Here is a 15,427-nt window from a genome sequence, read left to right as displayed (position 1 = left end):
CCATTTAGCTTCAGCTCCCATATTTTCTATTCCCCCCTAAGGAACGTCTGATGCTGGGAAGGCTTTGTTCTAGAGGAACAGGCCAACAGGAAAGCCAGTTGGTAATCTGAGTGTTGGAGGAGGTCTTGGGATGGCCAGCCAAAAAGAGAAGTGAGAGACTGTAGGGAATAAGGAGGAATATAAATAAAAATATCAAGAAAAATAACAAAGAGAAACATATGTATAAATTTTCAGGATTAATGATATAGAAAAAGAAATGGGGAATTGTTAATGAGTAGCAAAAAAAAATTCTGTAGAAAATGAGGAAAACAAGCCAAGAAAGAAAGTAAGTTTAAAAAAAAAAAAAAAAACATCTCTAGAAGGCTTGCTATTTAAATGTTTTATACACTAGGTTGGCCAGCATCTAAGGAAAATTTTATTAAAACTCAGGATGTTTTTTCTCCTACAGTGCACCTTTTAAATGGAAGAATGACAATTTATGGTCAGTTAGTTCCATGGTACCTGATTATAGGCCAAATTATGGAGTTGTGACTGTCTAACTGTTATTCAGTGAGCAAAAAAGGGCACAACCCCTATTTCTTGTCTCTTCTTCCTTTCAGATCACCTTTAAAGGGAACCAGGGGTTGTTAGTCAGTTTTTCAACATTATGAATTCAGGTCTTATCTACACTGTATTTTGCTGGAAGACCCTCTTTTCCTGGAAAACTAGTAAGTTTATTAGAGATATTAAGGTTGTGAAACTTGAATATCTGAAAGAGAAAGTGATTTTCATTCAGACTGTTTAAACTCTTCGCTTTTTGTTTGTTTTTAAACAGCTGTTTAGTACAAAGTCCTACAAACAGAAGAGAAAGAAGCTCTTCTGTTAAAGTTTTAACACCCTTGTTTCTTCATTTAAAAAGAGTGAGCTTTCAGTCCACACTTCTGGATCCTCCATGAGAGACCTAGAACAAACAGACAAGACATGATATTCCTTCCATTTCTAAGTTTTTTTTTTTTTTAAGCAGAACCTCTCCTTTTTCAGAAAAATAAAACAACCAAAAAATATTAAATAATATGAATAAAAGTCTTCAACTGTTCCTTACTATCTAATCCTGTAAACTGCGAGTCTGAATTTGTTCCCACTGAAGCCAATAGCAATGTTCCCATAAAGCCAGTGGGAAGAGGATCAGCGCCTCCTTGTTCTCTAGTCTTTCAGGAAAAACAAGGTAAATATGTCCTGAATTTGTCATTAAAAAAAAAAAAAAAGCTAACCTTTTGGTTGTGTGTAAGGAGGGGGAGAACCCCAACCTTTCTGGCCTTATTCATCTTGGGAAGAAAAGAGGGCAAAACCGCTATTTCTTCCCCCCCATCCTTTTCACGTCACCTTTAAAAGGAAGCATTGCTTGTTAGTCAACTGCTCCTGTAATGTAGTCTGTAAAAGAGACACCTTGTTTAAACTGCTTTTATGACCTTTTCCTAAGCACTGATGACTGAATTCTTGCTATGCAGTGTTTATTTAAAAGAAAAAAAGTCTAAAGCAAAAAAAAAAATGTGTAATGTCCGTGGGAGATCCCATCACATTCCTGATCAATATCTTAGAACAACTATTGATGACACAGCCCCTAAAGAGGAGTCCTTGTGGCACCTTATGCCCAAATAAATTTGTTAGTCTCTAAGGTGCCACAAGGACTCCTCATTGTTTTTGCTGATACAGACTAACATGGCTACCACTCTGAAACCAACCCCTAAAGAATTAATCCTATATTTTACGTGGATTGTAAGATCTCAGGGGCAAATACCGTCTTTTGGTTCTGTGTTTGTACAGCACCTAGCACAGTGCAATGTCCTGGTCCATGACTGGGGCTGTTAAATGCTATTGCAATTCAAATAATAAATAATAATAATTAATAGTGTTTTGCATACAGCCCAGTGTGTGCTGGAACAGGAATGTGGTAGCTTAGTTAGTCCTTAATAGATACCATGCAGAGTAGACATAGTCAGAAAAGTTGATAGTTACATTCATTAATACTGAATCTTAGAGCATTAATTCAAGAAGCCTCCAGTAACCTGCTGTGCTGTCAAGCTGTGACAATTTGAATGATGGTGACTTCAAAGTAGAGTGAGTTTGAATGTCAATGTCTCGTTAAAACACACAGCATGGAAATTGTTTTCATAAGAGGAACAGGCTTTCAAAGCTGCCTTAAATGAGGAAGTCTCCATCCAGATAAAGTGAGATTTGAACTTGGGGCACTAAATTTCAAAGGACAATTCCTCCAAGACTGAACATCACTTAAGACTCCTTTGTAGGTACTATCTTTTCCCCCTGCTGTGAACCCACCAAACTTTCCACCTCCAAAGAGGATACTAGCTTGAGCAGAGACTAACTGGAGTCTCTGCTTTATGAAACCATGCCAGTTAAAATGTACCTGTGTTAGAGGGCTGTGCAGATTGCAGAAGAAAATGAGTGAGGGATAGAGAAAGAAATTCCAGATGCCTGAAATAACCACTGCAGACATAAAGAGCCAGCTGAACCCAATAGAGCTACACCAGTTTACAACAGCTGAGGATCTGGTCCCAATTCTCTAAGGATGTGACCCAAAGCCCCAGGAAGTGAATGGGAATCTCCTGTTGACTTCAGTGGGCTTCGGATCTGGCCACAATTCAGCTATTATTAAAAACAATGGAGTTACACAGATGTGAAACTAGTGTAATGGAGAGAAGACTCAGGTCCCATGTTTCTTCTTGTGAGGTGGAAAGCAAGTTCTAACACAGTCCAATTTCCCCATTTTTATAAGCCATCACTACAGGAGGACTAAATCTGTCACAGGTCTCTCAGAATAAATCATCCACTTATTACAACAACTCCAAAGTATAGTGAACACACTGACTCTCTTCTCCAACACCCTAATTCCTTCTTTTTGGTGAGCACGTTTTTTCCAAAATAACATAGTGCTGTATTTACCTTACCAGATTGGACGAATGGTCCATCTAACCCTGCACCAGCCTCCTGTAATGGCAATATATTATGTCAAATCTGTTGCAACCAGTCTAGGTCTCCCAGGATTTTATTACTACCATTTTGCACATTATGGCTACTCGGTACTTCAGGAGCAGTGAGGATAAAACTTAGATCCTCCTGCTCCAAAAATCACAGGTCCTTACCATTTCAACTAAAGAAAAATATTGTTTTGTCATTAACAGTAAAGAGCCTATAATACATAGTTGAGCTATTCTGAATCTATCCAGTGCAGGGCAGTGATACATGTACACACACACACACACACACACAAGCCAGCTCATTCTTTACAGCAGAATATTTTCTCTTGAATTGACAAGCAAGTAGAAACTATTATATTGTACATTTTTTATTAATAAGCAAGATTACAGATTTTATCTTGAACACAGTAGCAATTGCTATATTGCTAACAGACTAATGGCCAGTCTAGTCCAATATTCTGTATCTAGCAGTAGTCACAAGCATATAAGAAACATAAGAATGGCCATACTGGGTCAGACCAAAGGTCCATCTAGCCCAGTATCCTGTCTTCTGACAGTGGCCAATGCCAGGTGGCCCAGAGGGAATGAACAGAACAGGGAATCGTCACGTGATCCATTCCTTGTCACCCATTCCCAGCTTCTGGCAAACAGAAGCTAGGAACACCATCCCTGCCCATCCTGGCTAATAGCCATTGATGAACTTATCCTCCATGAATTTATCTAGTTCTTTTTTTGAACCCTGTTATAGTCTTGGCCTTCACAACATCCTCCGGCAAGGAGTTCCACAGGTTGACTGTGCATTGTGTGAAAAAATACTTCCTTTTGTTTCTTTTAAACCAGCTGCCTATTAATTTCATTTGGTAACCCCTGGTTCTTGTCTTATGAGAAGGAGTAAATAACACTTCCTTATTTACTTTCTCCACACCAGTCTTGATTTTATAGACCTCTGTCATATCCCCACTTAGGCATCTTTTCCCCCCAACAGTTTTATTAATCTCTCCTCATATGGCAGCCATTCCATACCCCCAATAATCTTTGTTGCCCTTTTCTGAATCTTTTTCAATTCCAATATATCTTTAAGATGGGGTGACCACATCTGCACACAGTATTCAAGATGTGAGGCGTACCATGGATTTATAGAGAGGCAATATGATATTTTCTTTCTTATTATCTATCCCTTTCTTAATGATTCCCAACCTTCTGTTCACTTTTTTGACTGCCACTGCCCATTGAGTGGATGTTTTCAGAGAACTCTCCACAATGACTGTATACTTCAGAGGAAGGCATATAAACCCTATGATACACTACCAGACCAGGTTTGCGGACGGGAGAGAGAGATTTCTTCCTGACTTCTCCTGATGATTAGCTTATGCATTCGAGCATTAGGATTGAGAGCCACATAATTTTTATTTTAGCTAATATATCTCAGCTTTTGTCAAGAAGATGATTCTGCCATATGACCATATTACCTCAACTGCTTTGTCACCAACACAGAAAATGGAATACAAAATTGGATGAACATAACTGAGTACTGACTCACGCTCTGATTAGAGTGAATGGTGGAGCATTTTAAACTGTCTTGGAACTTTTTTAAGACTCACATTCAGAGTTGAAAGCTCTTGATTTAGCTATCTGTACTCCAAATAAATAAATCTCCTATTTACTTTCACCATAGTCCTATTTCCACTTCTTGGGGCTAGATTCTACAAATCCACCTGCTGTCACAAAATTTCACTTTCCTTCTGCATTATCTTGATCAATTTTCTGCTGCAACCTTATCTGTTCATTTATCTGTCATCTTGACAAGTGCAATTCCCCCCACTGTGGTCTTTCAAACTCCCAACTCTCTAAATTCATCTCCTCTCCCTGGACTCTGACTCATAGCCCTCTAATAACTAAGACTTCATGAATGTCAACATTTAATTCTTTTCCCTAGAAATTCTTATCATTTCATTATCATTTGATTTTGAGCCACATAATTTTTAATTTGTGAAACTTCTCATAATGTATTTGTTCCACTCGAAAGCATGTGAAAATGCAAATATGTTTCCAAATGTTTTCACTGGAAATATCCTTTTGCTTGAAAATGCCCCCACATCATAATCCTGTATTCTGAGACATAATACGTGTGAATATTTTTGCATCAGTACTTTTCATGAAATCAGGATGGTTTTGCAATGAAATGGAAGGAGGCCTGTCTGTTCATTCAGGCCTCACTTGCCTGTGGGTTACTTTGAATTTCTTTTCCACTTGGGGAGCATTGGTTCAACACTGACAATTTAGTTAAGCTTTAATTTGGGTGATTTTAAGATTGATGAATATATCCCTAGATCAAAGGTTCCCAAACTTTTTGCTGGCACGACTCCATTTTAATGAATTATTTCAGCCCAGGAACCCAGACAGCATGGAGGATGTCATTTTGTAGAGCCAAATGGCATCCTCCAGGCATTGTTACGCGCGTGCGCCATGTGGAGCAAAATGGTGTCCTCCACACTCTAGGGATTGCCATGGCTCCATCTGCTGATGGCACAACTGGGTCATATTTTCTTGTCATCTATCTACCTCCCTTCTTCAAAAGAACAAGAGAGAGTTAAACTTCTCCTTGTCATGTTTGGATGACTGAATGATTAGTGTAGGTAGGAAAGTTAGAAGGGTTGGAGTAGAGCAGGGGTAGGCAATCTATGGCATGCGTGCCAAAGGCGGTACGCGAGCTGATTTTCAGTGGCACTCACACTGCCTGGGTCCTGGCCACTGGTCCGGAGGGCTCTGCATTTTAATTTAATTTTAAATGAAGCTTCTTAAATATTTTAAAATCCTTATTTACTTTACATACAATAATAGTTTAGTTATATATTAAAGACTTATAGAAAGAGACCTTCTAAAAACATTGAAATGTATTACTGGTACGCAAAACCTTAAATTAGAGTGCATAAATGAAGACTTGGCACACCACTTCTGAAAGGCTGCCGACCCCTGGAGTAGAGACATGCAGAGGGACTTGTAAGCAAATGGAATTACACAGAAAAAAACAGGGTCTTGAATCTCTCTTTAGTCTTATGTGGTGAAGCTGAAAACAGGCCTCTTATGAGTGTGATCTCTGTTAAATGCAGCCTGGACTGGAAATGTGTCCCTTTTACTGGTGTGAAGAGTACGTTCTTGCCTCTCTCCTCTGTCATTTTTGAAAGCTTCTGATAGTCTTTTATCTCTATGAATGTGGTATTTCCCCATCATATGGGTTTCCTCTTTTTTCCCTGATGCCTTTAAAAGGTCTCTTTATCATGTCATGGTTTTCTAAATTATTGGCCAATTATTGCAGAGATGATTTTGAACCAGAACGCTAAACCTATGCCTGAACTTTGGCTAAGTTCTGACTTGGCTCTAAACTAAACTCTGAACTTCATAGCTCAGACCCATCTACATTTTTTGTGGGGGTATTTTTGCAGCTGTGAATTGTACTTTCTTGTTTGGGAGGTTTGCTTGTGTCTGGGGAAGTTTTCAAATACAGCTTCTTTTCACTCTAGGGAAAGCAAGTCAGAAGCTTGGTTAACAAACCAATCTCTTCCCTGCAGGAGCCTTTCTCACTCTCCACTCTCTGCAATCTCTCTACAGCAGGGGTAGGTAACCTTGGCACGCGTGCCAAAGGCAGCACAAGAGGTGATTTTCAGTGGCACTCACACTGCCCGGGTCCTGGCCACCGGTCTGGGGGGGCTCTGCATTATAATTTAATTTTAAATGAAGCTTCTTAAACATTTTAAAAACCTTATTTACTTTACATACAACAGTAGTTTAGTCATATATTACAGTGTCCTCTGGTTTCCAGGCCAAAACGCTTTCCACTGGTCAAGGGTCTCCTGCAGGAGCTTCCCACTAGCTGCAGCCTCCATCACAGCTTCCACTTCCTCTTCCTTCCCCTCCCTCTCTCCTTTATTCTGTTCCTCTCTGGCATTGTGGGGTGGCAGTGGAGTCTAGCATCACTCAAGCTTTAACCTATACCCCCTGATGGGCCAGCCAACTGGAATGCAAAGCACCACCATACACAAATGGGAGGTTTTGGTGAGTGGACGGGACTCGAGTAAGAACTTGAGTTAATTTTGCAGTGAAAACCAGCCCTTGGAAAGAAATTCTTCAAATATACAGGGGAATACCCAGAGCAAAAGGGGCAGGGTCTCGTCCCAGGGAGGTCTCAGAGCAGTGAGGAATCCAGTTAAATTAAGTTCCAGGTGAGAATGTCCTCCAAACCAATGTCCTCCATAGCAAACAGAGAAAAAGGCAGCACGATCCAGGTGAAGTAATGCATTTAAAATAAGTGCTGCAGAAACAATGGCAGCAGTAGTAGTAGCATTTCTTAGTAAGGACTTAGGAGGTTATTAGGCTTTTTGCAGCAGTACCCACAGAATGAAATGAGTGCAGCTGCTTTGGTTATGCCTTGTGGCTTGTGCTCCATGCCCCAAAATATAGCTAGTGTGTCTAAAGTCAATGACAGAGACAAAAAGGCTTGAACAGAATCCCTTTCTAAGGCCTTCTAATCCTACTGGAACATACACAGTAGCAGAATTCACACAATCAACTGAAGAGCCATGTCCTAGTCTGAACCTAAGACAAAAAGAAATGCAAAACTCAGGGGTTTGGATGGAATGTCACCTTTAGGGATGGAACCAGGATTCAGCATGTCAGATTACTAAATCCCCTCTAATTTGTCATGCAATGAGGCATCAGGGTCCTCGGGGCAAACATCTGCAGCTTCAGGCTGCTGCTCTATTGTGAAAAGATAGAATAGTGTCACGGATGAGTCGCCAAGGAATAAATGATTCTCAATTAGGAGAATAGGTCAGACAGAGTAAGATGATTTATATCTAAGACATACCCAGACCATCCATATTAATATTCAGCATTTCTATAGGGATTTACATCTGCAAAGCACTTTACAAACATTGAATCCTATCAGCAGCGCCATCAAGTAGTAGGTTCTGAAAAATGTACCTGCTAGGTCAAGGAATAATTTTACTAGCCAGGATGCAAAATACGTTCAGCGCCCTCCCCACCCCCACCCCCCCCCAAATCACACTCCCCTGCAATGTAAAGGAGTGACACAGATGAGTCCTGGCTGTTGTATACAGCAGTCAATCTAAAAAATCAGGCCCAATGTGTCTCAGGTTGGACACCCAAACATTAAATACATGAGGCAGCCAAATCAATGGCCGCTTTTGAAAAACTGCCTGTATGTGATTTGCTCAAGAGTATGCAAATGATTGTGACAGACCTGATTTAGAACTCGGAAGCGTGTGACTCCTAAATCAGTAATCAGTGCCTTCGCTCAGCTGTGTAAACTGTGTAAACTGATGGTGGTTGGGGCATAATTTTCCATTGGTCCTTGGTTTAAATTTACATTTGATAATCTAGATGATTTAGGTCTTTATTATTACCCTGTAATTTGCTGATCAGCACTACTTCAGCCAAGTCACCCAATGTCTCAATCTGGTGCTCTGTTAGGGTGTCACCTTTACCTGATTGAATTGAAAGCCTATATCTTTGAGAAACAGAAAAATGGCAAACATACATTTGGCTGACTTTGATCTCTGAAGACAAATCTTTTAAAATTTAGATCAAGGAAACTTTTAATGAAACAAAAGAAACCATGCCATCTGTATCTGCAGCTAGAAATAAATAGAAACAAGGCAAACAGAAAAGACAGCCTTACTGAGCAATGTCAGTCCTAAGTGACTGTCTGAAGGATGGCAATATGGCTGGCTTTGAAAAACACAAGAGTTTAATAAGCTTTTGCCAGCCGTCTGGCAAATCTTCCAAAATATATTTTACTAAAACCACCCTAAATTGCTACTTTTTTTAGTAATCCACAGTTGCCACTGCTGTGCGCCTCACACCATCCAGAACTTCATGGCAATATCAGCGATAGAACACACATCCTACTGCTCCAAAAGCACAGGCTCTCGTCATTTGAACTAAAGGAAAATCATCTTTAGTTGTGTTTATGTCTTATGTCAAACAGCTGAGCAGTTTGGACTCCACACAGTAGAGGGCTTTGGTAAACAATCACTAGCCAGTTCATTGTAATACACCGTAGCGTAAAACAAACAAACAAACAAATCAACCTGCCGGGCACCTTTAAAAAAATCCCACTCTAGAAAATTAAAAATTACTTCCATAGTATATGCTGGCCTACCACCATGTGTTAACAGAAGCTCCTTCCTCTTTTGTTCATTATCTCCTCCTACCTAGCCCACAATCTACTGTATTTATGACATTGCGATCAATTCCATGAAAATTGTGAACCGATATCCAGCATGATGGCCTGTGGCCATAATATTGGGAGTACCGGAATGTGTGTAACTCTCACATAAGCTGCCTGGGAGGCAGCTGTAGTTCCTATCTGGTGACGAGACGCTTCTGTGTTGTAATGTGCAGCCAGTAAAAGTTATTTTGAGCTTTTGTGATCTTGTTTGTTTAGCCTGGTGGCGGGTGGAGTGGGTCCTCAGCTCAGAGATATAAGCCAGGTGTCCAGGGGTAATAAGAGAAGTGGGAAGCTGATTAAAGGAGAGGTGCTCTTCTACAAACAAAATGAACTTGAAAATATGCACTGACGGGAAAGGGAATGCAGAAAAATTATTGGGCTGTTGTATCAGTAGCTATTGGAGACATTGGATACTGATCCCTGTCATGTCAACGGTTTGTAATCCTGAACCATTTCAGGTGACCAGGGCTAGACAATGAAGACCTGTCAGCACTCCTGTGTGTCTTACCTTTATTACAGCTGGTAAACTGGGTATTAGTCAAATCAGTTTTGTTGTTAGCTTGGGTTTGTTTTAACTTTTCCTACATCTGGCAGTAGCTCTTTAACAAACTGCTGCCAGGAGACCTTTATAGGACAGTGGAAACCAGTACAAGGAAATAATTATAGCATTTCCACCTACAGTACGTCTGCTTAAGGGCAGGTATAAATAGATCTTTAAGTGTTTGTTCACTCAGAAGAGAGTTCAGTCTAACAGCATTCTCAATTGCCAGCAATGGGTTTGACGGTTGGGTTTTTTTTTTTTCTTAAAAGTGAAGGCGAAGATCTACTAAATATCACCCTCTTTTCTTCCATGCTACAAGTAGTGTTTAAAGTCTCCACAATTGTACCAAAACCCAGATGTAGGGTGTGTCAAAATAAGACAGGGAAAATTTTCAAAGCCATTACACTTGTTTGGGTAAGGAGGGATAATTAGATCAGAAACGCAGTTCAGTTTCAGAACTGGGGAATGAATGCAAATAAAATGTGTAATTATTTCATTCACTGAGAACACACAGGATGGACAAAAAGCCTTTGAAGTAAAACATGCAAACTACACAAATTTCCCTTGTGGAAGGTCCAGCCCAAGCTTTGAGAAACTGCTCACACCAGTTCCTGAAAATGCCGCTCTTCTTCATCCACAGACAGCCAAGCAGGAATTGCTGGAGAACAAGTGCAATGTAGAAACCACTGAGATGAGACTGAAGCAGAACTGGATATGGGATCTGTCTCTAAGACATACAGCTATACGCTTGCTTTCAGCTTCAGAGCTGGAGAAGCCCAGAAATATCACATCTGCCCCAAAGCATGGAAATGAAGGGTCCATTTGTTACCACATCCACTTCTTTGAAAGAGAGAGAGCAGAGGAGTAACAGCCCAGCTGCCAATATCACTATCATAGCAAACAATGACTCCCTTGAATCTCCTTAGCGTAGTAGCACTCCCACAGCACCATCTACTGTTCCTGCAGCATCAACAGATGACAGACACAGAACGCCTGTAAAGTGCTGCATTGTTTATTGGCAACATTCAGATTTTCATTCAAGAAACATTTTAAATAATGTTTCCCTTAGACACTCTTTTGGGGTCCAAGTAATGAAACAAACTCTATTTTATTTAGTGTATTGGTATCATTTTTTAAAGCACATGTTATAATGGCATTATTAGGCTTTCTCATTTGCAGTACTCTGCCGTCAGTCTGGCAGGTAAACACTCACCTTGGCATACGATAGTCACACTAGGCACAATAAGGGCATGAAGCATGTACCCTGTCATAGCCCGTTGTTCAAGCTACAGATACTATATTTTATCAAACAATAGCTAATAAACAAAAGCTATTTTAAGTGTTTTGTGAGGGCCACAGAGCAGGTGTCCATTGAATGCCAACTGCTAGTTTTGCTCTGCCATGTCTACTGTATTGACAGTGAGAGCAGGGCAAACAAATCTCATGGGGGAATAAAAATAAGAGATGGATCATAAAAACAAAAGGTACACATATTCCAACAGACAGATGCAAAATTTAAGGATACCAAGAAGGCTAGCTGCAATAATACTGCGCCAATAGCAGGATTAGTCACTCCGGGCTCCTGACACCTTACTCAAGCCAACCCCTTTGAATGTAGACAAGATTTAGACTTTTACCACTAGGGATTCTAGGCGGTATTAGTTACCTGAGCTTCAGGCTTGAATTAAACCACCCTTTGGCATCCCCAGGTATGAGATGCTGGGCCTTGACTCTCTATTGCCTTGCACCAGTTAAGCAGGGCTAGTTTAAGGCACAGGCATGGTAGGCAGTATCTAAGGCCACTGGAGTCATGTGGTTACATCAGAATTTCAGCTTTCACTTTAAAGCTTCACAGCGTGCACAGAGCATAACTAATACTGTGATATCTGACTGAGTCTGCAGGCAGCCTGAAATGATAGTTCAGAGATATGAGCTGCCCCATGCATCTCAATGGGGTGTTAACTCCCAGATCTACTGCTCTGGGGCTCCCCACCCAAACAATCCCAAGAGAGAACTCAGTGCATGGCCAGAATAGAAAAATGCAACAGGCCTGGCCCAACCATTTAAACAAATACCCTCCAAAATGCTGCAGCAAGATGTGGAGCCTCTTGTTGCCACCTCTGCCTCGCCAAGGGATTAGTGGGGATCCCTGCTGCCACCTCTGCTATGCCTGAGGGGAAGTCAGCCTGTGCTGTCACTTCTGGGCATAGAAAGGACCCCTGCTGTTGCCCTTGCCTCTTTGGGAGAGGAGGAGTGCTCATGATTTTAAAATGCTTGGGGTTGGCAAAACTGAGCCTACTAAAGTGACTCAGCCCTGAGGGACCAATTCTAAGACTGGCTCTGTGCCCAGTAAGTTCCTGTTCTCTCTACCAGGCTGCCACCAAGAGTATTTGTAATACACTTGGGGATTGATGACTTACTAAAGGTACTTTTCAAAAATATAGTTATTATCCAATTTTCTGTTCTTGGGTCTAGTGAGAGGAAGTTGATAATATTTATAAACATAGGACTCGTGCCTCATCTAAGACATGTGGGCTCAGTCCTAAATTCACATACACAGGCTATCCTCAGAGATTGTCCTATCAAAATCAGTTTACTCTGCATGAAAACACCAGCTCAGATACTGGTTTCCAAATACACACAGTAACCTACAGGCTAGTTCATCTTTGATAAGGACAGAGACTTCTGAGAAATGCTCCTGATAATATTTTTAATACGGAGAACTCTGGTATTTTTAAATACCTAGAAGCACTAACATTTTTAAATCTATGAGTCGCTGCCAACATTTGCAAGTTGTTGCAACCAGGATCCATTTTCCCAAATGGAGGTAAACGGCTGATATTTTTCACATACACTTAAGATACTGACAATTTTCTCATTTTCTGATATGACCAAGGCAGAAATGACTGACAATTACTAAATGTTGCCACGGAGGGAGATGAGAATTTCACAAAAAGAGGCATCACATTTTTACACATCCATGGCTAGAGGAAAGCAATAATTGTCCTCATACCCAGGCAATAATTCTGAGAAATGGCTGTCGATTTTGTTTCAGGAAGCCACCACTGGCAAAATTGCCAAGCAGGTCTTTCTGAACTGAACTGCCTGCTGGGGTGGGTTAAGACAAAATTTATCAGCACTGCCTGTCTGTCACATTGTCTGTGTAGGGAGACTCCTCAGCCAATCTTGTCTATGATAGGCATAGCTGACAATTTGGGGGCTAGCTCTTCATCTGGTGCAAATTGACATAGCTTCATTGCAGTATACACCAGGTGAGCATCTGGTCCTTAGTTTTTAGCTCAGAAAGTGGCATTCAGCGCCAAATGTTGATTTATTTTTTTTATCTCAAGGCACCCATCATGGACAATGGAGTCCTAAGCAGATGCAGATGGCAATTTGGCCTTTCACTCTTTCTCAATAAAAATTGCTGGCTGTTACCAGTTTTACTAGGTCAATGAGCTGACCATGGAGCTACAACGGGCTGCATTCTGTGGCAATAACTGGAAGGCGCGGGAAGGGGAAAAGAGTTTTCCAAGTCACCCCTGTGCTCCGTGTATTTTGGGGCAGCTAGAGATTCTGCTTCGCCAGTGCTTAATTTGTGCCAGGGCTTAGCCCTGGCACCTCTAGGCTTGGCGGTTCATAGCCCCAGCACTTCTGGGCTTGCCGCATCAGTTATGAAAGTTAAAAAAAATTGCTTGAGCCCTGGTACCTCCTTCATCACAAATTAAGCACTGTGCTCAGCCCCGGAGCAGCCCGAGGCTGCTCTAATTTATGCTTTGCTTCAGAGAAGAAGCCGAGGATAACGATAGTGCAATGAGCTTGTTCCCATCCAGTCTCCTGGACCACCCTCGATATGTCCCCCATACCAACATAGAGCCCTTCTGCCAGCTCTGTGCCAGTTAGGAAGGTGCCTGCCCAGGGGATATTCTCAGTATCCTGTTTCTATCCCCTTTATGTTTCCAGAGAGCAGGGTAAAGATTCACAATAGAGAATGAGACCTGTGGAGCTGAGAGTCAGGAGAGCTGGGTGCTATTCTCAGCTCTGCCACTGAACCCTGTGTGACTTTGGGTATGTCACTTAACCTCTCCTTGCTTCAGTTTTGCCATCTGCAAATGGGGATCATAATACTTGCCTATCTCCTGGGGGCGTTGTGAGAATTAACCCATTTATGTTTGTTAAGCACTTTGAAGTCCTCAAGCAGAAAATGCCAGGTAAGTGCACACTATGGTTATTATTCCATGTTTCTCTTTTCTATGTTCGCTCCTTGCTCCCAAGCCATTGCCAGTTTGCCTCTCTCTCAGCTGGTGCAAGATGGGATGTCTTTGGTTATTATGTAGAACCTCTGATTGCTACACAAATTGTACATGTTTAGTACACTTTGTCCACTATTTGGCTGGGGCTTGTAGCTGGTACAGATATTTTATTGGCTAGCGCAAATCTATAGTTTAAACCTCATTCCTATTCTCCTCTCATTCTCCTCTCCTAGGTGCTCCCTGTGCCACCTTCTCACTCTCTGTATCTCATGTTCTTCCAGTGGTGCTGTAACAATTTTTATACTGGGGGTGTTGAAGGTGGAAACCATGTATTTGGGTTATTACTACTTCAAGCCGGGGGTACAGCAGCACCCTCAGCACTCCTAGTTCCAGCACCCATGTGCTCTTCCATGCTATTGCCTTTTATATGTGCCAGGTACCCTCTTTCCAGATCCCTCTTTAAACCCCACCCCTTTTGCAAAGCCTTTCTGTATTGATCGCCAGGCCAGTCTTTGTCCCCTTGTCATCTTGCTTCTCTGTGTCCTTCTATTTTTCCATTGAAGTCACAGGCAAAGCACTCATCGACTTCAATGCGTAGAGGATTAGACCCTTATATTTTATTAAGTTCAAGGATCATGGTTTGCACGATCTACCATGCACGTGTACTGCTCTGCGTGCATTAGAACGGCAAGATTGCCCATTCCAGCAGTAAAACCTAGGGAGGAGGAGGAAGGATGGAGGTATCAAAGAAGAGGAAAAACCTGTGAGAATCCCCTACCAGAGCTTCTCCTTGATCCCTCCAATGGATTTGGGAGGGCTTCCCAGTTGAGAAATGAACCATAGGATCAACAAACTGGAAGATCCTGTCATTTGGCCAGGAAGCAGGAGCAATCCACATGGAGATTCTAGCATCCACCCCTTGAGACCATGGCCCAATGGAGTTCCACTAGCAGGGATTTCTGTCTGTTGCTGCTCAGGGACCCTTCTTATATCAGGGCTCTTCAGCATGGAGGAGACTCTATGGAACAAGAAACACAGTCCCAGGGGCTGAAAGAGAGCTCATGTGTATCAGAGACAGTAGGATTTTTACTCAGCGCTGTGTCCAAGCTCCGAAAGTACCTTGCACATGGCAGCCTTGCCTCCCCATTTTCAAATGGTTTCAGATTTCCACTGCTCTTGTGTGTGTTCAGACTTTTCATTATAATAGAAAACTGACAAAGTAAACAGACCCTGCTGTCATATGGTCTTCCAGCCAGGAGCAATGCTCCAAGGAGCAGGGAACACACATGCTATGCAGATATTTCCTTCCACTTGGAAGGATACATTGTATGGACTGTATATAAACTAGGGTTACCATATTCTGTGCCTCCAAATGGAGGACACTCCACGGCCCCCGGCCCCGCCCCCA

At 41.7% G+C, this 15,427-nt stretch overlaps 1 long non-coding RNA gene across 1 annotated transcript in view; it reads right to left on the bottom strand.

Moving 5' to 3' along the window:
* Positions 1-877: 877 nt before the first annotated feature.
* The window catches only part of LOC128847318 (uncharacterized), a 37,849-nt gene continuing 23,299 nt past the window's right edge, over positions 878-15,427 (bottom strand). Inside the window, exon 5 of the long non-coding RNA XR_008446894.1 lies at positions 878-940. This is a non-coding gene — a long non-coding RNA (uncharacterized LOC128847318). The remainder of the gene's footprint in view (positions 941-15,427) is intronic.

This window comes from Malaclemys terrapin, chromosome 13 (assembly GCF_027887155.1).
Source record: "Malaclemys terrapin pileata isolate rMalTer1 chromosome 13, rMalTer1.hap1, whole genome shotgun sequence".
Taxonomy (NCBI): domain Eukaryota; kingdom Metazoa; phylum Chordata; order Testudines; family Emydidae; genus Malaclemys; species Malaclemys terrapin.
The sequence above is the reverse complement of the archived record's forward strand: the minus strand, read 5'-3'. Positions and strand labels throughout refer to the sequence as shown.